Here is a 27462-nt window from a genome sequence, read left to right as displayed (position 1 = left end):
AAGCACTTTGATGAGAATTTGTTCAAGCCTTGTGAAATGAAAAAATTTAGATTTTCAAATGCTACAGTATGCCATGAGATGGGTCTATTGGTTGGTCCAGTAATATGCTGTCCCATCGCAAAATTCACGTGTCTTTTTTTATGCCCATTAAGGTATTTATTCAGTAAAAGTTTTTTTTTTTTTTTACCGGATAAAAAATGTATCCAACTTACTTGAGCACATACGTTTTTGTTATGTGCATAAAAATAGGTGGGTTGAAACATGGCTACTGACTTTTTTTTTTTACTTGTAAGCCTCAAAAGGAAAACCTGAGAAACATCATTACAAGTACTCATTAGTTGCTTTGGACTAGGGTCATGCTAAGCTCTTAGGACTGGTGACTCAGCCTGAATACTTTGGGGTCCCACAAGGCTGTGTCTTGAATCCGCTGTTGAATTGGTTTAGCATTGTCCTCAAACCCATGACCTCCCTCACCCCAGTCCATCCAGTCTCTCCACTCGAGCCTTGTGGTCCAGTCCAGCTGTGATCAGTGGCTAAGCCACCCAATTACCCAGTGAGAAGAACAATGAGCTCAAAATAACAGCGAGCTAGAGAAGGTATTCTCTGGCCTCTCTGACGTCAGCCTATCCATGGCAACTAGGCGGCTCAGATGAACCATCCCACAGACATCAAACATTCCTTTTATTAAGATCAAAGCTTCCATCCTCACAGAATAGAATTATTTCTGTATGACCAATCAAGTGCTAGGAAACACGGATCTGTGGGTAACACAAACACGGGTCATTTCATCACATGGATAGACACAAAAACATATAAGTGCAAATGGAAACAAGGGCAAGAAAAAATGAAAATAATAAAAACAGGATCTCTTTAATGTCTTAGCTATTTCTTGTAGACATTAACTTAAATAAATGGAGACATCTGAATAAGTTTCCTGAGAAAAAGACCCTGGTGATCTTACATCTTATTGTGTGCCAAGTTTTCAATAAATGAGCTGCTCCATATCCATTATATAGCTCTATACTCTTACTCTATGTCTGTTATTGTAAAAATTTGTGTCTATTTTAATTTGAATTTTACATGTAAGAGAAACACCTGTGACAAAGTTGAAAGTTAAATGAGAAGTTTCCCAAGTTAAGAAAAAGAAACCTCTGCACAATAATACTCTTTCCTCTGGGTCTCTTTAAGATACAGAACAGCATTTCAACTCAAAGATCCGTCATGCCGACACTTCTGCCAGGAATGTTTATGTCTCTTGGAAAGATGTATGTATGTATGTAATTTTGTTTGTGGAGTGATGGATGACATAAAGTGTGTGTGTGTGAGTGAATGTGCGTGAGATCCCTCTGGGCATGGATGACAAATCAAATCTAATTCATTGTGTTTCTTGCCAGATATTCTCTTCGCCCTACCACTGTGCACCTGTGTACCACACACACAATGTTCAGAAATGAGTTTCAAGTTCGTCCGGGGGATGACAGACAAATATGACATGCATGCAAGTGACCAGGGACAGTTTGTAAAGCCCTGAAGAGATTTTTTTTACGCACAAGCAGTCACATATTTATATATTTTGTTTTTGCATTTCTTGAGTAAACATCATAAAGAACAGGGCTGGCAGGTGACCAGTCATATGAAATAAGGTATCTCTGACCGAGATGTCTATGATTAATCTGATAAACTGATTTTCTGTACATTTCCGTGATGTTTGCACATATAATTGAGATATGCAGTTGAATGATCCTTGGGACACAGACAGCACAAATAAGCAGAAAATAGCAGCAATATTCTCTCACATCTGATGTTTTCCCCCTCTTTAGCAGGAGCGTCAGCGCCTGGATTTTAGGGTTGATCTAATCTACATGTTCCCGTAGGCCTGCGATAATACAAGGTTTTTTGGTGTCCTGTGATGTAAATTCAAAAATTCCAAAACCTGTACAGTGACAAAAGTTACTGTAATACTGTAAATTATTTATTATATTTTTGATTATTAGTGCTGTCAGATGATTAATCGCACACAAAAAAAAACAAACAAACAAATTGTTTACATAATATGTGTGTGTATACTGTATATATTTATTATGTCTATATAAAAACACACCCATACAGCTTATATTTTGAAAATATTTAAATGTATATATTTATATTCATATAAATTATATAATATATAAATATATTTAATATATAAACATAACATATTTTTTCTAATATAAATGCATATGTGAGTGTATTTATGTATAGGTAATATACACAGCACACACATGTAAACAAAAACTTTTATTGTGGATGCGATAAATCGCAATTAATCATTTGAAAGCACTATTTATTATATAATTTAATTATAAATGATTGTTATTTCCAAACATTTTAAAATGTTATATTATAGTAGCCTACTTTGTATTTTGAAATACACATATTGCTTTAATTATTATTATTTGGCTCATTGTTAAAACATGTAAACTCACAAGGGGCAGAGGACGGGTGATATTCTGTAGAGTTTTCTCTAGAGTCGAGGTGTAGAATCCAGGTGGGCCTTTGAATCACTGATCTGAAACACAGAAGTTCATGAAACTTAGCTGAGGACTCCAGAGAGAACAGTCTGACACAAAACTACTCGAGACCAGCATCCCATCTCTGCATTCTCTGTGATAGCGGGCTTAAGGCGGCCACTGCAGGAAGAAAACTCATTTTATTTGATGATTGAGAAGCTAGTCCTGGATAAGCTCTTTTCGGTTGCTATAACTGCTTCCATGGAGATCGACTGCAGTTTGAAGCCTAGAAACAAACACAAAATGCATGATTATTCAGAAAGGGAAAACGATATTCCTCTCGAGGCTCTGAATGTGATAAATTCCTCTCCTCTTCCATATTTGATTGACGGCTAGAACGGGAATGTCTCGTAGACGCTGCGTATAGAGATCCCACTGGAGGCTTCTCCATAGAGAACCAAATAACATCTAAATAAAACCTCTATTTGTGATAATAATATGCAGCGCTTCAAAGATTACCCTCAACAATTCAGCATGATCACAGCAGAGCATCTGCCAGAGACATAATTATTCTCATTTGAGCCAACAGCTTTCAAATATGTTTGAGCTTCTTGATTTAATGAAATGTCAGTTCATTCATATTCATAACATAAATGAACATCCTTTATATTATAAAAATTTTACATACATATTGATATAGAAATAGACAATTAAATAATAAAAATAATATAAATTATTTATATACTTCTATAAAAAAGCAATATTTTTCAACACTACATGTAATTACATGTAAATGAATATATATATATATATATATATATATATATATATATATATATATATATATATATATAGTACATATAATAATAAAATAAAAAAGTATTTTTATAATATTTTAGAACCACATTTAATTTAATAATGATCGCAATAATAATAATAATAATAAGTAATCAATAATATATATATATATATATATATATATATATATATATATATACACACACACACACACACACACACACAGTTATTAAACTTCAAATATATTTTAGAATTTAATATATTAAAATTAAAATAGACAATGAATTTTAATAATTATATTTTATAATTAAATGTCATGTAATATTATGAATACTAGCAATAATTTTTCTATATTTTTTCATAGAAATATGCAATATATTTTAAAACACTACATATATTTTATAATGATTTAATACATTTTAAAGTGGAACAAATGATAAATAGAAATATTAAGTTATTTTATAGTTATAAATATAAATTCATTTTATTATATGTATTATATTTAAATTACATTTTCACATACAATAATAATTATTATTATTATCAGAATTAGAATATCTCTGGGAATGTATTATATATCTGAAAATCTAGGGAACTTCCAGCAGAGTCCTGCATGTGCATGGAATTGTTGCCTGTAAAGAAAAAACTGATTTGCATTCTGGGAAAAAATGGCTTCATTCTCAGATTCTAATCATACTATAAATAGTCTAATCATTTTGGAACTCTACAGATTTTTTGTTGTTGTTGCTGCTTCCACAGTATTTCAAACGATCCATTTCAGGAAACCATTGTGTGACATAGGATCCTACTCATATTCTTGAACAGTTTTGCCATTAACAGTCTGCAGGTTGCACCAAGATGGGACTCTGCTCTGGTCACATATCCAAAATCAGGATCTTACCTCATCGATCAAGACCAGGATTGATTTAGTCTGGATTCTTCTTAACTTCATTCGCCCTTCAGAGGCTTGCGGGACTCAATCCAGGCCACAAAAAGTGATCAAGTGAAATCAGCCCAGGGAATGGGTGATTTAAAGCTTCATATCCTAGAATTAGAAATATATTTCATTGCTTCTGACAAGAAATGACTCGAAAAGGCCTATTATGAATCATAAGAAAAACCCATCCAAAACTAAAGCCAGACTACCAGGTGTACTCAATTTATCGGCACCAGACATAACAGAGCGGTTCTCCTCCGCGGTGTCCCAACTGACTGCCAATAAGATCTGCAATGCAACCCACTTTTTTATTCCAAACTTGGATGGGATTTTCTCGTTTTCTCTCTTAAAAATGCCCCAGCACAAATCCATTCCTCGTGTGATGCATTGCAAAATAAACCTACAAGCTAATCTCCAGCGTTTACCCAAAGAGAAATTGGAAAAGAATGATGCTTCCACATTACAGATGACATTCAGAAACATTCCCCGAGCTCCACAAGCTGACCTTTAACCTGTGTGCGCTTGTGTGCAAGTAATGAGCCGATCACCTTATCCAGTAACGACACCCTTCCCTCACCGTCCTGAGCCGTCTGCTATTGATGTGTTGTGCTCTGTGCGTTTTCTGCGTTAAATAAAAATCTATAATTGTTCAGGCAGAGAGCAGAATTGATCCCAGCAGTGGCTCTGTTTTCACCCTGATTATATTACAGCCAACGAGCGCAAACGTTTCCCTGGTGGACTCAAAATGTGTTTTCTGCATTTATAGCTGATTTATTCATCGTCATTCTGTCGGAGGTTCAAATGTACTCTAATTTGTTTCATACCGGTGCTTTGATTTCTGTTTCTGCAAGTTAAATCAGAGAGGTAGTTTTCCTTGTGGGAGAACCATCATCTGCGTAATGAATCGTCAGACAAATAAAGAGAGGACGAGAGAGAGACGAGTGGAGTACAGTGCTGGAAAAGCTGCATGATTGAAAGTACTTACGGTCAAGCTACTCTTTCAAACAAGCAGCTAGCTGCAAAAATCTAGTGAAAATACAGTAATACTGTGAAATGTTATTATATCATATTTAACATGTTATTTATTACATTTACATTTTAAAATATTATTTCAGGATTATTACTCCAGTCTTCAGTGTCACATGATCCTTCAGAAATCGTTCTAATTTGCTGATTTGGTGCAATGTTGAAAACAGTTTTGAAATAAAAGTTTTTGATTAATATAAAGTTCAAGATGTATTATTAACAGAATTTATTTAAAATAAATGTTTCGATTTCAAATAAAATATAGAAAGGTTTTGATTTCTTTCAGTAACAACAACAACAACAACAGATGTCCTCAACCCTTTTAAATATATTTTATAAAATATAAAATCAATTAAATAAAAAAAATAATTAAATAAAATAATAAAGGCAGAATACAATAACTCAAAATAAAAAATATAGAAAATATTAATACGTTTTTTTTTAAATAACCAAAAAAAATTAAAAAGAGACAGTATTATAATTAAATTACAATCAAACAAATTATAGTTGAATCATTTATTCAAAGTGGTTAATTTGCAAGAATTGTAAGTAACAAAATGAAAATGAATCACTTACCAGTGTGATCTTGTAGACTTTGGTTACACACATCTGAAAAGTCCTTGAAACTGTAAGATACACCACAGAGAGAACATTATAAACAAGCATGATTTAAGATATCATTCAATTCATAACATGAATGATACCTCAAATCATGCAGCTTGAGGAGGGAAGGCATGTAACGTTATAAGTCCATAAATCCCATAGACAAACACTGAAAGAGGGAGCCATAGAAATCAAAGTATCACACATTCACACATGAATTAGTAAGCAACCACCTAGAAACCATCCAAAACAACCTAGCAATTTGCTAATAGCCACTCTGAACATTTTACCAACAGCAAGCATTTAATATATATAACAAAGTATGTAACAAAGTAAATCTTGAATCTTGCAACATATTGGAAATCTTTTTTTTTGCATGGACAAGCACTCTATTTACCTTCAGTGAATGTAAAAATAATAGTTTATATAATAACTAAGAACATCTTTTACCCACAGTAAATGACTGTAATGGAAACGGTTTGACATGCTTTTATCTTCTTGATGACTTTTAAACTCGTTCATGTCTCACTGAGTTGAGTTTAACCGTCCTCATCGGATGAAACGCAGCTGTCGAGATGATAACGGATTTTCAGCACAGGCCACAAACTGGCAAAACATTTCACACTATTAAAAGAGATAATCAGTCTGACGGCTTTGGCACGTTCCACACAAACTCCATCTGCAGGAGACCTGTGAGGTGAAGACCACAGCAGGCAGAGGTCAAAGGTCAAGACTCATGACTCATGTGTGCACAGTCCCAAGAAAAGAGCAAAGCACTCTGATAACACAATCGCTGCAGTCTCAGCTCACTGTACACTACTAAAAATAAAGCTTAAAGGTGCACATAGAGCTTTAGTGTCTAGTTCTTTAAAAAAAAATCTGTTTTGATGGTTTAAAGAACCCAAAAATTTGATACACTAACCTATAGAAGTTATAACCTAAATTTTGACAAAAAAATAAAAAATCTCCAAAAGAACTTACAAACCGACTCAAAAATGGTAACCTATCAAAATGCCCCTCGGATCCACTGAAGAACCTTTATTTGGGTTTTGGCCCATCTGTCCAGAACAGTCTGTCTGATTTAATAGCTCGAACCGTGTAAGTTGATCCTGCTTGAACGGTGTGTCCTGAAAAACAGCTTGACAATTGTTCAACTGAGCCAAAAACCTCAGAGAACCACACAACAGACTTATACAGCACGGATCCCTACAAAACTTCAACTTTTTTTCTATGGGCTTTTAACAATCTGAAGCGTTTTGGTTATCTTTGACAGAATTTTTTTTTTTTTACTTACCGTATTTTTCGGACTATAAGTCACACCTAAGTATAAAGGCCCGTTCACACCAAACACGATAACTATAAAAATAACGATAAAGTTTTAAAAATCGTTCTCAGTATTAAAGAATAGCGGAGTCCACACCACAACTATAACGATAAAGGCACCGAGAAATGATATCATTGGAATCACTTTCAGAACGATTTCTTTTCCTGATGAACGATAAAAACATTGCCAACCAATCAGAATCAATCCTGCTGAAATGAGCGGAGAATTTAAAGCAGCAGACGCGCGTCCGCTTAGAATACACAAACAGTATCGTTCGCTGGTGTGGACGCTAATATTGTTTTCTTTATAGTTATCTTTATAGTTATCGTTCTTGGTGTGAACGGGCCTTAAGTCGCATCAGTCCAAAAATACGTCACGATGAGGAAAAAAACATATATAAGTCGCACTGGACTATAAGTCTCATTTATTTAGCACCAAGAACCAAGAGAAAACATTACTGTCTACAGCACATATAAAATAGTATTTCTGTGCATTTTTCGTAACAATAAACTTCTGTAACTAACTTTTTGCACAAAAAAAGAGACTAATCTTAAACCTATACTCCTAAGCATTCAATATTACAACAGTTTAAGGTGGAAATTTCATTTTCAGGTCTGTGCTCAAAAAGTGGATAATAATTACAGCATAAATACAGTATATTATGGAAGCCTGTTCCCACAATGAAAACAGAAAAGAAGAAGGTAGTTGAGACTTTTTTTTATCTCATTTTTGTTCTCGGAATTGCATGACAAGCTCACAATTCCGAGTTCTAAATCCAAATCTGAGAAAGAAAGTCGCAGTTCTGAGAAATAAAGTCAGAAGTCATAAATTCAAAAGTTATATCTCACGATTCTGACATTAGAACACAACTGTGAGTTATAAAGTAAAAATTGTGAAATATAAGCCTCAGAAATATTCATGTAGTGGCAGAAATGGGCTTTCATAGATTTGTACCTTTAAATCCCCCAAAAACACAAAATTTGAAATACAAATATTATCCAACTAAAATAACATTTTCTGTATTATATTTTTATATTATATCAATAAATGAAATAAAACATTGTTAAATGGCATCAGTGGAACTCAATAAGGTTCTCCATTGGCTAAATGCTTTTTGGAACCACAAATAAACTTTTCACTTTAATACACTAAAGTTTAGTTTCCAAACTAACAGCCATTTAATTCACCTTCTCCTGCCGTTGTGCTTCTATATTGTCAATGTTTCCCATTCACTTTCAGCACGTACCGAACATTTCCGTCATTACAGCATCCTGAAACTTCAGCGTCTCAGAAGTTTCAAAAGAAACGCTCACGATGACCTAAATTTCTTCATTTCCCGTGGCAGGCGTAAGCTGTCCTCAAGTGACTGCTTTCTGCTCAGAGAGCTGGTTTCGTGGTTCTTCTCTCACCCAAGAATAAATGTTTAAGCAAGTGCAGAGAACTTAGCTTTGTAAACATCGTCTTTCCTAGCGGTTCTGACGCTACACTTGTGATTTATAGCCCAGGTCGGCTCTTCCAGCGGGTCACAGCTGAATTAATCTGCTGCGTTTGGAGCGGGAGATTGTTTACCAGAAGTGACAGTTCTTCCTCGAATGCTGGCCCTTGTGTCCTTTCATCGTGTGTGTTTATTGACAGTACCATATGCTCTTGCATTTGCCGATTTAATATTGTTTTGCAGGCAGATGTGTGTGTATGTGTGTGAGAGAGAGAGTGTGTGAACCTTACAGCAATTCAGAGGTGCTGAAAGTGTTTAGTGTGATGCGGCAGAGGGGATTTAAATGAATCATATCTATATTAGTGGCAAGAAAAAGCCCCGTCACACACACACTTTAAATGACACTCAGGGCATGAGAGTAATTCAGTCATTAATATTAGTCCGATCCCTTGACAGTCAAACCAAATACAGTAAAACAGTACACAAGGTGGTTTGTTTGTCCGAGCATCCAATTGAATCTCATTGCTTTTAAATTAACCTCTAATATAATATAAATGCATAAAATATTTAACATCAATTCCTTCTATATCAAATAACAGAATATAAAATATATGTTATAATAATATAATAAAAAAATTATTGTCCCATTTATAAACAACTTTAATAAAGACCTAACAGTTCCATGAGATAAAATATCAATAAGGATGGGTCCAACTCTAAAAATATATTTATAAAATTATTTTAAAACATATAAAACAAGATAAATTATATTTATATATAAATTTTATTATAATTGTAAAATATTTAATAAATTAAATATAATTATAATATATATAATCAAACATTATATTTATCAGAAAAATGATATTATTATAATTAATCAATTTTTGCTGTGTGATATAATTTTTTTATAAAAATATACCCTCATTCTAATTCCTGCTACAAATTATTTTAATAATCTTAAGCAATTATTATTTTATTTTTTTAAGCATGAATCACTGTATTCCTACAACTGTTATACAACATTTTAGGACCAATATGATTTTTCATTCTTATTGCAGTTGCAAAATGTATTTCTTTAAAGCATAAATCACTGTGTTACTGTAAAATAACTGTAATAAAAATATTTAACCAATATGTGTAACAACATTTGAATAACAATTAATGCCTACTCATTCTCATTGCTATAAAGCAAACAAATAAATTTAAAGTGATGTTTTTAAAGCATAACTCACTGTATTACAGTAAATGAACAGTAATAAAAAATACTGTATTACAGTAATAAGAATCTAATGAAAATCACTAATGAGAATAAACATCTGAATGCTCTAATATACTAAGAAGTGTTAAAAAAATTAAAACATAATGATCCTAAAACTGACTTTGAACATGATTTTTTCTCTCTCACATTTTTTTAAGCAAAATGTGACCTGGAGAGTCACTCATTTCTGAACAGCAGATCTATTGTTTATGTTATCAAACATATCAAACATTCATCTGACAAATGTTTTGCTAGAAAAGCAGTCTTTAAAAAATATTATACAACCTGTATCTAATGCAATGTTATTCAGACATTTCAAGTGTTACTTGACTGTCCAAATCCTTTCCACAAGCACAAACACACAAACCTACACACAGATGCACAAAACCAAGAAACAGACACACACTTCTCCTCGCACAACCCCTCTCTCTCTCTCTCTCTCATTCAGTTGGTCTCTTCCCCTCCCTCCTTTCTCACATTGTACTCTCTCTCTCTTTCTCTCTCTCTCTCTCTCTCTCTCTCCATTTGGAGCTCCTAGATTCACTGCTGAGGTCTTCAGCTTAAGCTCTTCTGTGATTTTTGACGGACACATCCAGGACCTCGGCTGTATCAGGATGAACTCTATATTAACGGCCACCCAGAGCGCTGAAAAAGAGTTTGAGGAGCAACACAAGACAAACTGACACAGATTGAGAGAGAGAGAGAGAGAAGAAGGGATTTCTTTCCGAGAGGGATTCCCCCACCCAGGGAAACGGAGGTGAGTGCAGACTGCTGTTTTTGATAGAGAAGAAAGAAACTAGAGTTTCCCTCATGTGGGAGACGGGTGGCTCTCTTTAACACTGCTGAGACTGAAGAGAGATTTCATCTGTGTTTGATGTGACGTGGATCATTTTGATAAAGTGAGAGGAGAGAGGTCGTGTGTTCGGTCTCACCTCTCTGACGGTCCGTCTGTCGCTCGCTTCACTTTTGATGATGACTTTCTGATCTGATGAGAGAACAGAAACATATAAGTGCGTTTATGCAGAAAACAAGAGATGCTAGGCAGTGGTTTCTTTTCCTAAAGAAGTATGACAGTATCACCATGACTTTTTGACATTTTACTCTGGTAATACCATGTTTTTGTATATAATACAATGAAAACTGCCCCTTATAAAAGTGCGGTTGTAGTACTTCATGTATTATGGTATTTACAGGGTAATTAGGTCTTTTCAGACATGATACCACAGTAATAGCATTGTTTCCAGAATATGTTTTTTTGGGACACGAAACCATTTATAAAAGTTCTTTAGTAATATCATGGTACAGTGAGAATGACAGATATCATGGTAATGAAACATATTGTGGTACAAAAATTCATATACCATGGTACTTTGGACATGGTATTACGTTTTAACAATATTGTGATCTTTTAAGGAACACTTACAGTAAATTCCATGGTATGTAAATATGATAATTATTTAGGATAAATCAACAACAACAATAATAACAATAAAACATAGATATGTCACTATATATTAAGAAAAATAAATGTTAAAATAATAATAATGCAATGTATAAAATAAAATATATACATATAAATTAATAATTTATTAAATTTATATTATATTATATATTCTTTTATTAAATTTATATTATATTATATATTTTTTATTATTATCATCAAATGTTTTTTTATTATTATCATCAAATGTACCATGGTAGCACCTCAGTAAAGGGTAAGCTTAAAAGTGTTTCAGAATTACGTTCGACTGGCAAAAGAGTGAAGCTGGTAACTTAGAAACAGGCATGTCTGAGCGCTCACATACACACACACACACACACACACACACAGGGATGGGGGCGGTGGGTGTCTTCCATGGAAATAAAAGAAGAATATCTATGTGTTCCACCGCTTCGGTGTGTGAAAAGCGGTAATGATGGTCTTTACTGAGAAGTATGTGTGTGTGTGTTTGTGTTTGCTTGCATGTGCATGAAAAAACAACAAAAGAACACAGTGTATTAGCAGAATAAATCGTGTTGCTGAGCGGAACGATGCAATCAGTCCATGAGAGCTTGTGTTCATTACTGCTCAAAGCCGGAGGTTTGCGCGTTCCTGAAGAACCTCATTCAAATGGTTTGATGAATTATTAATCACGTATTAGAGCGTTTACATCAATAAAAGATGAAAACAGGCCGAAAGCAAACATCATAGCGCTCCGATCACACCGCCCGCCCAATAAATGATCCATAAACCTGCCAAGATTTAATGCACGTCCTCTGTGTGTGTGTGTGTGTGTGTGTGTGTGTGCGTGTGTGCGTGCGAGCGAATGCTAATCTGGAATAGAAGTTGTTTTCTCTGACAAATTCTGATGTAATTAGTGCTGAAGTTTTCATCAACTTCCCAGCATGAGTCTTGTGTGCTGATGGACGCCGATTTATTACCTTTTAATTAAGCACAAAACAACTCAGTGGGTGTCCCCAAACACACACACACACACAGGGGGACACACCAATAGATTCAGATCACACAAGCCTCATAAATACACAGGTAACAGGTGTAATGACATTCTGATCAATGTGACAGTTCAGATTCTCATCTGCATAAAAAAACACAAAAAAGCCTTTAATGTTTTAGCATAAACTATTAAGCATTATGTATCACAAAAGACAACGATATCCTCAAATTGTGCATTCAGAAGAGCGATATTTTAATTCTATTTAAATAGAATAAGAATTAGCACAACAATAAACATTTAAATGGAAGCAAGATATTTTATTTATATAAACATTGAAATAACAGAATAGATCAATTAAAATTTTGAAAAAATTAAAATAAATAAATAAAAATTTATTAGCCCTCTTGTCATTCCAAGACATTATTTTTTCATCAATTAATTTAATTAAATTTTTTGAAACACAAAATATAGTCCGTATCTAAGACTATTTTCACAGCAACACAGGGAAATGTCAGTTTAAAAAAATTAATAAAACATTTAAAGAGAGATAATGGATAGATAAACTAGATAGAGAAAGATGGAGTGAATATCACTAGTAGGTGCATTAGAGAAACAGATATTTCTTACTTCAGCTACTGTAAGCTCGGCTGTTGTCCATTTAGCAGATGATTTTATCATCTGGAGAGATGTACAGGACACTAAGTGCGGGACTGTCCCTCTGGAGATGTGCCGGGGTTAAGAGCTCAGAGAGGAGAGACACTTTCGATTAACTCATCTCTACCTGAGGCCAAACAATATTCAAGTTTCTTTAATAAAAAAACCCCTTCTTTTATAAAAAAAAAACCCTCTTCATACCAAGAAGCATTTTTCGCTGTAAAGGACTCTTGAGTCATATATGGTTTAGTAAATAAACAAATCAATAAATTAAATAAAAATTATTATAAAATACAATTTAAAACAGAAATTTAAATATTAAATAAATTATTATAAATATCCTTATTTATTAAATATTGTGTTATTTTTTGGTTGTAAACAAAAGGTTATTGTTTTAGTAGTTTACAACTAAAGCATGCTACAAAAAATATCAGTTTTGTAACACTTTTCTACTAATCTCTATGAGTAAAACAATACAAAATATGAAAAATAAAATATTTTTTATGCATAGTGGTCGTCCGATATATTGCCAATGCTGATATATCGGCCGATATTTGGCATTTTGGCATTGTTTTAGTAGTTTACAACTAAAGCATGCCACAAAAAAATATCAGTTTTGTAACACTTTTCTACAAAGCTTTATAAGTAAAACATGCAAAAATATGAAAAATAAAATATTATTTGAAGTGGTCGACCGATATATCGGCAAGTCTGATATATCGGCTGATATTTTGCATTTTTCAAATATCATCATCGGCCAAAAAGTTTTTCTGCTTAGCCGTTGTGTTCGAGTGTTTTATTTTGATTTTATTGGTGCTGAGTAAGGCAGCACCTGAGCATACAGTGCTCTCTCTGTCTAATACACATAGAAGTCTGTCTAATATTCAGATAGAGCGGTTAAACAAAGGAATTAATGTATACAGAAAGTATTATGGTTGCTCATATATTATTAGTAATAGAAAGGCAAAAATTATAATACTTTCTCATTTGCCGTCAGCATTTAGCAAATACACATTTATATTATTTAAACAAATCTTTGAATGACTAATAAACATTTAATTTCACAAACCTTGCAAACTTAGTCGAATCCAGCTGTGAGATCTTGAGAAGTGTGCATTTTTATCCAGCATGAGCGTTCAAATCTTATTGGGATATGGATGTTTTTAAAAAAAAAATCATAAGAGAATCGATTCACATGAATCGATGACATCATCAAGGACCTAACAGAATGTTCTGTTTCATTTAGAACCCAAAGCTTTGGCTCTAATAGCCAAAGACAATAAATAACAAACACACACATACAGAAGCCCAGCAGTCAATCTCTCATGCCCATTACCGTCAATAGACCAAGTCTGGGGGTGGACACCAGTCAACGCTTCAGCCAATCAAAACAGCCAACATCATTCAAAGCCACTGAACTATTACATTTCCATAGCCTACACAGACCCTCTGGAGTCAAATGATTTTCCCAGAGAGAGAAAAATTCCTTTTGCTATAGTTGATTAGCTGAAATGAGAAGATTTTAGTTGGAGTGTCTTCAGCATTTCAGCATGATCTTCCAGACTGACATTTCTCTTGACCTACAGCGCCAACACCTATTAAACCTTATGAATCATTAATGATGCAGAAAAAGCCCTGAAGTCCTTGATCCTGAATATGCATTAGAAAGCCATTAGAAGCCATTCATATCATCATGATTTCACCTGTCATGTATTTCTTCTCTACAGGCCTCTTAAACTATCAGCATCCATTATGTAGATGTCCACAGAGAAGGTTTTCAGATCAGATATCCTGGCTCTTGCTGTATATCACATTATCTTGATTACCGGCAACAGAAACATGTTTTCAGCTGCACAATCGAGCCAGGAAATGGATTTGCATCAACATTTCAGCACCGTCATCTCACAAATACGATTTCCTGTTACTTTTCAAAAAGCGAGAAGCTTTGTTTTAATGGTTGTTTGTCTCTGACGGTGGTTTCTAGAAATAAAGGTCTGAATTACTTCCCTGAAGCGCATACACTTGACCACTTATCGGTCGGCTTTCTGCTAAAAGCATTGTTGATGCATTATGGGAAATGTTTCGCTAATAGTCATCCTTCCATTTGCAAGACCCTTAATTATGACGTTGCGGCTAATTGTTTCCTCTCTGATGGGCGGAGACGGACAACACAAAGACCTCAGAGCGGTTTATCATCAGAACGACGGCCAGAAACATATTATTATCCTCCAGCAGACCTGAGTTCAGCAGCGAGATCACAGATTTAGTCAAGACCCGCGCCACTGCAGGAATATTCTGGGTCTGGAGATTTTGAAAGGGTCAGAAAACTTTGGTTTTAAAACACTTACATAGATTCTTTGATTAAAAAAGCATGCTTTTACTGGAGAATGATCAATATAATATCACAGAGACTGGGAAAGATCTTTTGACCACCTAACACGTAGGCTAAACCACCATATAACGCCAGAATACTTTAGAAACACATTGTAACCATCTAGATACTCTAGAAACCACAGAGTAACATGGTAATCACTAGAACATCTGAACCACCATACAAGCCCTGAATACTCTAAAAAAAACAGTCCGACAACCACCAGAGGACCACAGAAACCACCTAGCAACACATTGTAACCATCTAGAAACCAAATAGTAACACTTTGGCAACAATTGGAACACCCTAGAAACCACATGATAACACATCTAAACCATCTAGCAACTGTAAAAAACCACATGGTAACTCCTTGGCATCCAGTAGTAACACCTTAACCACCATCCAACCCCTAAATATTAGTAACGCATTGTAACCACCTAGAAACTCTAGAATCCACATAGTAACACCTTAGCAACCACCAGAACAATACAAACATCATACAAACTCAGAGTACCTTAAAATGCTAAAAACAGCCCAACATTCAACCAGAACATGCTATAAACCACAGCGAAACTCCTAGACAACACCAAAACACCCTTTAGACCACCCAAATTAGAAACCTAGTAGAAACCTAAACCTAGTAACTCCTTGGCAACTTGGCACTCACCAGAACATCTAAAACACCATATAAACCATTCAAAACACCCTAAAAAAAAAACCTAGTAACAGCCTGACAACCAACTAGAAACCTCCTAGAAACACTTACCAATTACACAGACACTCTAGAAATGACAGTAACAGCTTGGCAACCCCCAGAAAACCAAGAACACTATATAAACCCAGTAAAGGCCCACCTGGTAACACCTTGACAGTCACTGTTGAAACCATCTAGTAAAAAAGAACAGCTGCAGCACCATACAAAACACAAAACACAGATCCAGACATTTTCTGGACGTGCAAAATACATCTGGACTACTTTTAGGTTTTTAATTTAAGGGCCCATGTAGCCAACATGTGCCACAGTGTATTTTGAAAATAGCAATACAATTTTGGAACAACATGAGGGTGAATAAATGATGACAGAATCTTCATTTTTGGAGGGGGATCCCATTTGAAAGTATCCCTTTAATAGGATTTAGAATAGATTAAAGTACTCTCAAAACAACTCCAGTGCAACTGTAGCATTGCTGGAATAATTAAAGCCATATAAAGGAATGAAACAACAGTTTCTATGGAAATAACCAAGACATATCAACAAACACACAACATGTGCGGTGCAGTTGTTCAGAATACCCTAGACTCGATTAAAGATCCACAAATTCAATTTAAGAGTCACACGCCATCTAATCTGTGTTCATTACACATGCACACTTAATTATTTGACTCCCACATTCAGTTTCTAACCTCTCCATCACAAAGACCTGCTTTCCAGAGCATCTCTGCTCAATGATGGGTTAATACCCCCGAGTCATTACTGAATTAGAGAGGGGAGATGAGGGTTATCCAAACTATCACAAGCCTTGTTAACACAGGATGAATAATCGGTTTTTAATAGCTGTGAATTGTGTGTACACATAAACACTGTGAGGGGAATGAACTGTGACCACAGAACGTGCCGTCTATTTGCACACATTTGGTTGTAGTGACCAATTCACAAACAAAATTGCTATGTTTTAATGTACTACAACATTATTTGATAATTCTCTGAAAAATTACTGCTGCCATGATCGCCAGAGGAATGTATACAAACATCTCTTTAAAATAAAGTTGAATTTTACCTCCTGCTTACTGTTGGCGTTAAAAACTGTGCAGGGCAAGTTTGATGAATAGGGTCAATCTTTAATGAGCCTAATTTACATAAAATGGGTGTTTGTGCTAAAAGAAAAAAAATAAGTTATATCATTTTCATAAAAAGCAGTGCTGCTACAGTTGATTTTGCACCATTAAACTGGACTATGGGAGAATAGTAACTAAAATAAAAAAATAAGCAAACAAATAAATAAGCCAAATAACAGCAAGCAAGCAAACATATAAGTGAACAAAACTATGCAAAGAAATAAATCAAAAGGAAATTAAATGAATACATGTAAAAAAGTAAATAAGCAAATAAATTAGGACACAAACATAATCAATAAAACGAAACAAAAATTTTACAAAGCAAATGAGCAAGTAAAGCAAATAAATCAATGAATAAATGGCAAAAAGCGAATAAATAAGCAGATAAACGAGGAGACAAACTAACAAACAAAAATAGCAAAAAGAAAACAAATCAACAAAATAAATAAATATCTCAAGACAATAAGCAAACAATCAAATAAGTAAATAAATACAAATAAAATAGCAAAAAGCAAATAAATATGCAAAAAAAATTTTTTAATGAAATAACCCATAAAAAGTAGTGCATCCGTTCTGTTACCTAGTACATACTATGGGGAATTAGATTATTTTCTAATCACACATGAAATTTTAGATTTAATACATGTAGATTTTAACAGATTTCAAAATGTGCTGAATGACAAATAAAGTAAACATTTATTTTAAATTTATACAAGACTGTTCTTCATTTAAAAAAAAAAATTCCTCTGAAAAAGTTCACTGTACACTACATTTTCCTTTTTATAACATTAAAGTGAAACAGTCAAGTCAATGATCAACCCAGCAGTGCCTGTCCAGCTGTGTTTCACTAGGTCACAGCTATTTAGAGCCGCAGACAGGAAATACAGCAACTAAACAAACCAAACAAACAGAAGCGGAAAACACCGCAGCCGGGGGCAAAGCTACACACGCAGTTTCAAATATCCAGAGTGGGTCCATCATAACTGTGATCCCTTGAGCCTCGCTGTCTCCTTCTGTTTTGTGTGTGTGATGACTGTTAGATAGACTCGGAGCTCGTCCGAATCCCCCGTCGAGACCAAAGCAGAAGCACTGTCACGGACGCTGTTAAACTTAAACTGCTTTTAGTTTTAGAATGAAAACAGACTTCTGTCAGAAGAAAGGAGTGTTTCTTTTGAAAGAGCCGTTTACCAGTTCAGGAAAAGCATGTTGTTTCTAGAACATTCCTAACAACTGAAGCCTTCAAGGCAAGATATGAACCATGCTTGGCAAGTATAACCATAATTCTGAAACATTTTACATTGTATAAGCCCTGCCTGTGTGTGTGGGGGTGTGGGTGTGTTTGTAAAGATATTATTTTATTTAGTAAAGACACATTAAATTGATCAAAAGATTTATACTGTTACTAAACATTTCCATTTTATTAAATACTGAATTAACTATCTATTCATCACGGGAGCCAGAAAAATATATATGCATCACAGTTTCCACAAAATAATGAGGAGCACAGCAGTTTTCAACATTAATAACAAAAAGAAATGTTTCTTGATCATCAACTAATAATATTAGAACGGTCTCTGAAAGATCATGTGACACTGATATATATGTGTGTGTGTGTGTGTGTGTGTGTGTGTGTGTGTCACTGGGGTATTTTTGTATTCCGAATATCATTAAGATTTTAAGTAAAGATCATGTTCAATGAATATATTTTGTAAATTTCCTACCATAAAAATATCAAACCCATTTTTTTATGATTAGTAATATGCATTGGTAAAAAAAATATACATTTAAGACTGGTCACATGTATATATATAATTTTTCTGTAAAGTCACTTCAGCACCCGCTAAATTAATAAGCATTAAAAAAACAACAACATAAAAAGCATATCAAGGTAGGGAACAAACAAGTCTCCTACTGCATTTAACCCAAAATAGACCTTTTTTTTTTTAAAGCTAAGATACACAATCGCTGGTTAAAAGAACAGTGACAATAGAACTACAAGAAAGGTTCCGCATTCCAGGCTGGCATTTTCTTCCTAAAATACTCAGGAGATCTCAGGGTCTGGGTGGGGAACACAGAATCCTCTTACAGGAGCAGATAATAGCTGTGTTTTCTCTCACAGCCAGCTCTGGAGGAAGTGCTATATGATATACGCCGCTCCTGTATTATGGTGGGGAATAATTTGCTCTCTTGGATCCCCTTTATGTAATAAATCCCACCTATTAAAACGCAGCTGGCTCTCGTTAGATATCTCCCCACTGTTCCACTGCTTCTGTCACCGTTGCAGAATGACGCAGAAGATATTCTGGGTTTAGTTCTAGAGCGTGGATTGGAAGGTTTTCGAAATGTGAAGACATCCGTCCAAACAGCTAAAGCTTGGCCAAGATTGGGTGATGCAACAGCACAATGATCCTAAGCACATCAGCACATCTACAATAGAACGGCTGAAAAGAAAAGAATCAAGGTTCTGTAATAGCCCAGTCATAATCTATAGTCCTCATCCTGACCTTCTGATAAAGTCACACAGAAAACCATTACTTCGAGTTATTGCTGCTAAAAGAGGATCTACAGGTAACTGAATCATGGGGTGTCCTAACTTTTTCACATGACTGTATGTACATATATATACACACACACACAGAGTTATATACTGTATAATATAGAAGATACACAAAAACAAAACACTGTTTTATAAGCTCCTCAAGTTCTCCAAACTTTAGGTTTGTTGTGAAAACTTCCACTGTAGCTAGAAATCTGACCAGATCCTCAGATGCTAATGATTGCAAAGAAGGCATTTATCATGCATTTATTTATTTTACTGCGGCAGAAACAAACTTCAGTTCTCAGGGGGTGACAGTCAGATATCTGTGGCATTAAACTGAATGTGTTGTTATTCGGGATACGAAGGCTCTGACCTAATGAGCTACTTTGCTGTTTATTACATAGGCCGCTTTGTGTACACCGTCCTAAACTAAACCTCCTGGGTGACCAATTTGGAGCCCTACATAGGCGACAACTCTGTGCCTCATACAAGCGATCACAACTGACAAATCATACAAATCACAACTGATTTCAACAAAGTTTGCTATTTGCATGTTGCGAACCTATGGCAGAATATGCATAAAATGTGCAAATTAGTGTCTAATTTTGGAACCTATTTATAGTTAGTATTTCTTACAATTTTCAGTGCATTATGGGACAGCGAGTGCTGCAAGTGCTGCAAGTTTTTTTAGATGAACCATCATTAGTTTACCAAGCTAGGATGTTGTGTGTTGAATGCAAACAGTAGTTGTTTACTCTAAATAAGACAGTAAACACAACTAACAAGACACGACTCCATCCACCCTCACTGGTAGATGAATTCTCACCAGAGACAGTTTCTGTACGGTCTAAAAGAAAAGAAACAAAAAAACATACTCTCGTCTTTCAACAGTTCAACAGTCTTTTTCTGTGAAACACAAAAGCTGATATTTTGATGCACACTGACTTCCATTGTGTAGACCTAAAAAAAAAGACATCATCTTTTATATTCTTTTAACATCCACAAGATGTAGAAAGTGTCTTTTAAAAAGAAAAAATCACCCCAGAAAATCTAAAATGTAGATGTGTTTTTTCCTTCATCAGAACAGATTTGGAGAAATATAACATGACATCGTTTGCTCACCAATGGATGCTCTGCAGTGAATGGGTGCCGTCAGAATGAGAGTCCAAACAGCTGATAAAAACATCACAATACTCCACACCACTCCAGTCCATCAGTTAATGTCTTGTGAAGCGAAAAGCTGTATGTTTGTAAAAAACAATTCCACCATTAAGACTTTTTAACTTCAAAATGTTGTTTCCTCCATTATATTATTTCTCCAGGGAAAAAAGGTTGTCTCGGCTGAATCGGGAGAGAAATATGCACAGATCAAGCACTGTTTACAAGTGATAAAACAGTTCAAAACAGTTCTAAACAAATGTCTTGGTGGATTTTGATGTGAGAACAACAGGGGATGAACATATTCACCAGAGGAAACAATGGATATTTTGGCCAGAAGTGACGGATTAAAGTTAAAACGCATAGATTTCTTTCTTTAAAACAGTTTTTTGCTTCACAAGATGTTAACTGACTGGAGTGGTGTGGATTACTGTGGTGTTTTTATCAGCAGTTTGGACTCTCCTTCTGACGGCACCCATTCACTGCAGAGGATCCATTGTTGAGCAAGTGATGTAATGCTACATTTCTCCAAATCTGTTTTGATGAAGAAACAATCGTGGATGACCTGAGAATTTTGACCTGAGGCTTTACTTGACAAAGGGTGCAAACACACCATTTACTGTTTAATGCTGTCCCTCAGTCCTCCTAAAAAGTTAAATTTGTAACTAATTTAAGTCATTAAAAATGTCATTAGGTTCATTATAGTGAAACATTTTCAAGGCAAACCTGAACATAGGCGACATACGGTAATAGGATCTCTCGATTTCAGTGAAACCACAAAATGAAATGCAATCAAATACACCACTGACATGCATCTACTGCCAAACAGATGGAATTTTAATTAGCATATTTAAAATTAATTTAAACCTCTTTTATGCCAAATCAACTCAGGAGACTGAAATCAGCCGTGACTGGCGGGGATTCAAACCTGCAACTACATGCTAAAATGAGATCCGATTCGCAGCCTGAAATAATCAGAGACACCGTAGAGGCACTATAGTGATGAGGTGTGTCTGTCTGCCTGACATCCCTGATAAAGACACTAAATTACTCTCATTTTAATCAAATACAGACACGGCATTTCACGCAGATACACAAAATTAAAGATGGGATCACGGGATGTGCGTGACCAAAAGACAATATTTTGAAAAATGTGTCCATGTTTTTTTTTTTTTAATCTTACATTAAAAGTCAAAGGTCAAAGAAAGTTCAGATAGAAAGAAAAAAATAAAAGCAAAAGTAAGCAAATAGTTAATGAGCAAATAAGCAAATAAATAAAAAATATACCAAATATAAATATAAAACACAAAACAAATAAAAATAGCAAATGAATAAACAAATAAATATGCAAATATATAAAAGAAAATTAAGCAAATCAAAGTAAATAAGCAAATAAGAAAATAAATAAAAAGAAAATAATAATAGCCAAATAAGCAAATAAAAAGCAAATAAGCACAAAAACAAAAAAAAATTAAAGCAAATATATAAATAAGGAAATAAGCAAATAAACAAAAGAAAATAAAGCAAATGAATAACATTTTAACAGATTTCTAAATTTAAACTAGATATAATTTCTATACTAGGCTACTGCACATATCTTGTCCCACTGAATTAAACCGTCCCCTTTCTCCTAACTCCGCCTTCCACAGACTCCAGTGTCATCAAACCCTGTCACTCACAATGATTGACAGGCAAAGAGAGCAACAAAGTCTTAACAGCATCCCATTTCCAGCTATTTACAGAGCCTCAGTCAGTGACAGAGACAGCAGGGACATCTCAGGATGCCTATTTCAGTCATTTTATCGACGTTATTCCATTTTAAAAACTTTAAGACATGCCAAGCACCAACTGTGAGTGAAAAATAGCTCTGGTGAGTAAACAAAACTTGTTGACCAGCTGGCTAGTCATGCACAGCCAGACGTCTAACTAAAGGCAGAAACCACCCACCTGGACAGGAACTGATCACTTGCTTTATTACTATTTAAAATAACTATTTTCTTTTCGAATATATCAAATCTTGTGTCTGCAAACTATTTTTTTTTTCCTGAGAATATTTTGTATCTTTGTTATGCAAAGCTGTATTTTCAGCATCATTACTCCAGTCTTCAGTGTCACATGATCTTCAGAAATCATTCTTATATGCTGACCACAATGTTCTCAAATGGTCACAGAAAACACTAAAGAAATCTGTCCATAAATACTGACTATTTCACAGTCATAAAAAGCAGGATATACCTTCCGGTTCATGAAATCCTCTCACAAATGTCTCTGAAAGGCAAAATCCCTCTGTGCACCTGTGGAAGATTGTCATCCGAGGATCTGATTGGGGCTTTCACAAGCGCTTTCTAGTTTTCTGTGCAATATAGATCGGACGAGACTGTGGGCGGTTCGTGGGCATGCGATCCGAGGCTGAGAGTAACTGGCTGCTAACGTTTTTAGGAATTGCAACATAATATATGGTTCAAATTGCAAAAGAAGAATAGTCTAAGCCTTGCTGTTTTTTATCCAATGAGAGTGAGTCAAATCAAAGCAATGCACGAGGTCTACTAAAGCTTAGTGTCTGTCAGCTGCATCTAATGCATCTTTATGAGAGTTTTGCCTTTATGAGACAGAATAATAGAGGTAGAACAGTAAAATATATAAAGAAGAAAACTAAATTGTAGCAAATTGTCATTTCAGTGAGGCACTGGTTAGTATGTGATGCAATAATCTGCATTATTTGCCAGAAGTATGCAAGAACAGAACACACACAAATTAAAGATGTGTACAACTGCATGTTGTCTATTCATGGAAACCTTGTATAATTCAGCTGTTTTGGGTTCACCTGACCCTGATCACACACACACACACACACACACACATCACAACAGTCAGACACATTCATCCAGCTCATGTTTGCATAGAAAATCAATTGCAAACCTTTCTATGAAGTTTTTACTGTAATTACTTGAAGTAAATAGAGTTTCAAGGATTATTAGAAATATATTTATGTAAAGTAAAGATAGTAAATTAGTCTGTTAATTTTTGAAAAAAATTTGATAAAAACTTAATTCAGATACACAAGAAACATTTCTATTTTTATTCAAAATTTACTAAACTTAAATGGGAACAAATTAAATCATAAAGTGAAAACTGAAAATGAATAATTTCTCATTTTCATTTAACTTGAAGTACTAAAATGACTAAAACTAAAACTGAGATAAACATAAAGCCATACAAAAAAAAAAAACTATAAAAAATTAAATTAAAACAAAACCTGAATTTTTTTAACTAATTCAAAATCTGAAATATTCATATAAAATATAAATGTAAAATGTTATTTATTAATTATTTTTTTACATCCACAATGTTAGCAATTAACCTTCGGGAACTCCGTTAATTTTCAATTAACTAAAACTAATAAAATGTTGATGTTCTTGTTTTTTGGAAATTGAAAATTCAAAAATAAAATAAAAACCTAAATCTCAAAGATAATACTTTATACTATTAACTATTAAATGACAAGGATTAAAAAATGACACAAATTACTAAAACTTTAATTAAAAAGAAAACTGAAAATATAAAATAGCCATTTTAAACAAAATAAAAATAACATTATAACATTATCTAAATACTACTGAAATAACACTGACACAACCTACTTCAACTAGCTGTTTTAGGGGGGAAATATAGAAAATCAGTTTTAGTTCTTTTGATCTGTTCACACAGTTTACACTTATTTCTGAGTATATTTCTCCATCACTGGGAAAGGCTGTATGAACTAGAGAGAGATAAAGAGTTAAAGAAAAGAGAGATATCATATCTCGCCCTCCAGTTAAAAAGGTTGATTGACACTCGCCCATGACATGCTGTGATTTGCTTCGAGGCGGTGCTGGAAATTGAGAAAGCCAGCTAGTCTGAAGACTGTATGCTAATAGAGACGCTTCATGATAATTCAAGCCTTGGATGCTAATCATGAAGCTCCGCGCAGACGTGACATTTGGTCCCGCTCACAAACAGAGGGCAAATATACAAAACAGGACAGTGACACGGATGTCAGCGTCTCTGATTAAGTCCCACCACATCAGGAAATGTCAGCGGTGCATCATTCGGGTTTGTTTACTGCCAGATCAGAAGAACAAAACATGCCGTCCCTGCAGAGAAGACCAGAACTGAAAACCGGCCCACAGCACACTGAGCTAGAATTTGGTTTGAATTGGTTTTACAGGCTTGTTTTAGTTACTCTGTTGTTCTTGCCCCAAAACATGTCTCAAAACCATCTAAAAGCAGCTAAGAGCAGATTTCTATTGGTCAAATGTGCTGGTTTTAGACTAATTTTGGGCACCTGACAAGGCTATGTTAGGCAAACTAGCCTAAACTAGCATGAACTAGCTTTTAACAAGATGTCTGCACGGAGTGGGTGGGTGTTTCACTTACTTCTGCAGGTTTATTTTGGTCAACAGCTTATGATAGCATGAGGCGAAAATGCTTTTTTGTTATGAACATTGGTTGGTCATTAGGCTAAAGTCAATCTAGAAATGCTTTAAAGGTTAAGAAAGCAAAATGTCACAGTACAGTAATTATTTTATATTTAGGAGCTGTCCGGAATCACATGAAATTATCTTCAGAGAACACAAAGAAGCTGTAATACTGGAGGAAGGGGGAGGAGCTGAACGGTTTTAGAACCAAAACGGGAAAAATGGGAATACCTCATTTGTTCACAATAAAAACACACACACACACACATTCAAGACCAACAAGATGGAAGACAAACTCTACAATCCACCATGCTAACTATTGTTTCCATAAATAAATATTAAGAAAGATAGTTGCCAAAAAATGGATTAAAGAAAAAAAAATTGAATTAAAATTAGTTATAAAAAAATAAAATAGCCTACATTTGGAATGTAATACATATATTCAGATAGATAATAATAATAATAATAATAATAACAATACATTCTATTATTATAGAATAAAGTTAAGAATAAAAACATACAAATAAATAAAGCATTTAAAAAAATGAAATAAATTCTAAATTGAATACATATTTATATAGAAGACAGATCCATCCACAACACCCTATAGGGAATAACCTTGAATTGTGCAATCTGGATTGTAATATCTGGACTTTAGCAGTAAAGGAGAAGAGAAAAACGCTGACTTCTGAGACACACTCACTACCAGAGGAATAGGAACAATAGTTAGTTATGATGAATACTGTAGACAAGGAGAAATGTCACATTCTGACACTCAACACCAAATTAAAATGCTAAAAATATTATGTGACGTTCTTGCCTTGTTCTTGCTCGCTTCGTAATCAGCGGAAAGCCGTGGTGAGCCTCTCGGCACAAATGTTCTCATAAAGACAGCTGACACATTCAGAAGAGCAGTCTAATATTTCATGTTAACATTTCAACTCTGCCGCTGAGATGAAGGCTGCTAAATCAAGCATATTATTAGCTGCTGTACTTTATTACTTCCTTTATTAATCATTTAAGAGCTGATTAGCATGTTCCTTTTAAACACTATAATTATTTCTTGGGTTTAGGCAAATATCCATTCTGTTGACTAAGATTAAAGTTAAAGATGTGAAAGTTTCTCAATTTCCTGACATTTCTGTATAACATACTTTTCTGACATGACGTTAAATTTATTTTTTCCTCAAATCTTTTTTTGTTTTTTTGCAGGCCGTGCAAGCTTAGAACCAAGACAGTGTGAAAAGGCATGACTTTGTTATTATTGATTACATTTATTTCTCTCTTATTCCCCTTGCTTCCATGCTAATGTCAAAAGATTTCATTTTGATGACAGATGATGAATTGTGCTCAACAAATACATGCACATTTATTAAAAAAGTACATTACATGTGGTTGATAAATAAATAGAATTAAATAATAATAATAATAAAAAGATTAATACTTTTAATAATATTTATGAATAGTAATACTTACTTTTTTTTTTTTTTTTTAAGTGTGATAGATTATGCACAACAATAAAACCTTGGACATTTATTTAAAAAATAAAGCACATTAGATGTGGTTGAAAACAACGTAAAATACAATAAAAATACTGAGTTACAAAAACAATAAGGCTACAACTTTTACTACTATTTATCTGCTAAATTAATAATTCTACATTTTATTGCACACATTATTTGAAGAAAGATTGTTATATATATATATATATATATATATATATATATATATATATATATATATATATATATATAATATGTGTTTGCGTGTGTGCACAATAAAACCTAAGGCCTTCCTTAAAGTACATAACAAACAAAATAAACTTTAAATTACAAAAATAGCAATACAAAGCACTACCTTGACTACCATTTACCAGCAAAACTGGTTGCTTTAAATGTTATTTTGCATGTTATTTGATGAATGATTAGATTTTTAGTTGTGCACAATAAAACCCTGCCGGCACATTCATTTAAAAAGTAGTGTGGTTCAATGGGAAAAAAAATATTCTTTTATTAAATACATTTTACAATTTATTACATTTTACATTGTTTTTTAAATAGTAAATTTACTATTTATATGTTAATTATGGAGTTAATTAATGTTATTGTGTACATTATTTAGAAAATGCTTTATAATCTT

General features: G+C 34.0%; 1 long non-coding RNA gene across 2 annotated transcripts in view; it reads right to left on the bottom strand.

The window, feature by feature from the left end:
* Positions 1–27462, bottom strand: part of LOC113042880 (uncharacterized) — a 67172-nt gene that overhangs the window by 16203 nt on the left and 23507 nt on the right. The window contains exons 4-7 of one of the 2 annotated variants that reach the window (XR_003275631.1): positions 10806–10858; positions 5827–5876; positions 4189–4332; positions 2466–2548 (exon numbers count right to left, since the gene is read on the bottom strand). This is a non-coding gene — a long non-coding RNA (uncharacterized LOC113042880). Of the gene's footprint in view, positions 1–2465; positions 2549–4188; positions 4333–5826; positions 5877–5954; positions 6115–10805; positions 10859–27462 lie in introns of those variants that run through there. The other variant, XR_003275632.1, reaches the window with a different exon arrangement.

The sequence above is a fragment of the Carassius auratus genome, chromosome 25, assembly GCF_003368295.1.
Source record: "Carassius auratus strain Wakin chromosome 25, ASM336829v1, whole genome shotgun sequence".
Lineage (NCBI taxonomy): Eukaryota > Metazoa > Chordata > Actinopteri > Cypriniformes > Cyprinidae > Carassius > Carassius auratus.
The sequence above is the reverse complement of the archived record's forward strand: the minus strand, read 5'-3'. Positions and strand labels throughout refer to the sequence as shown.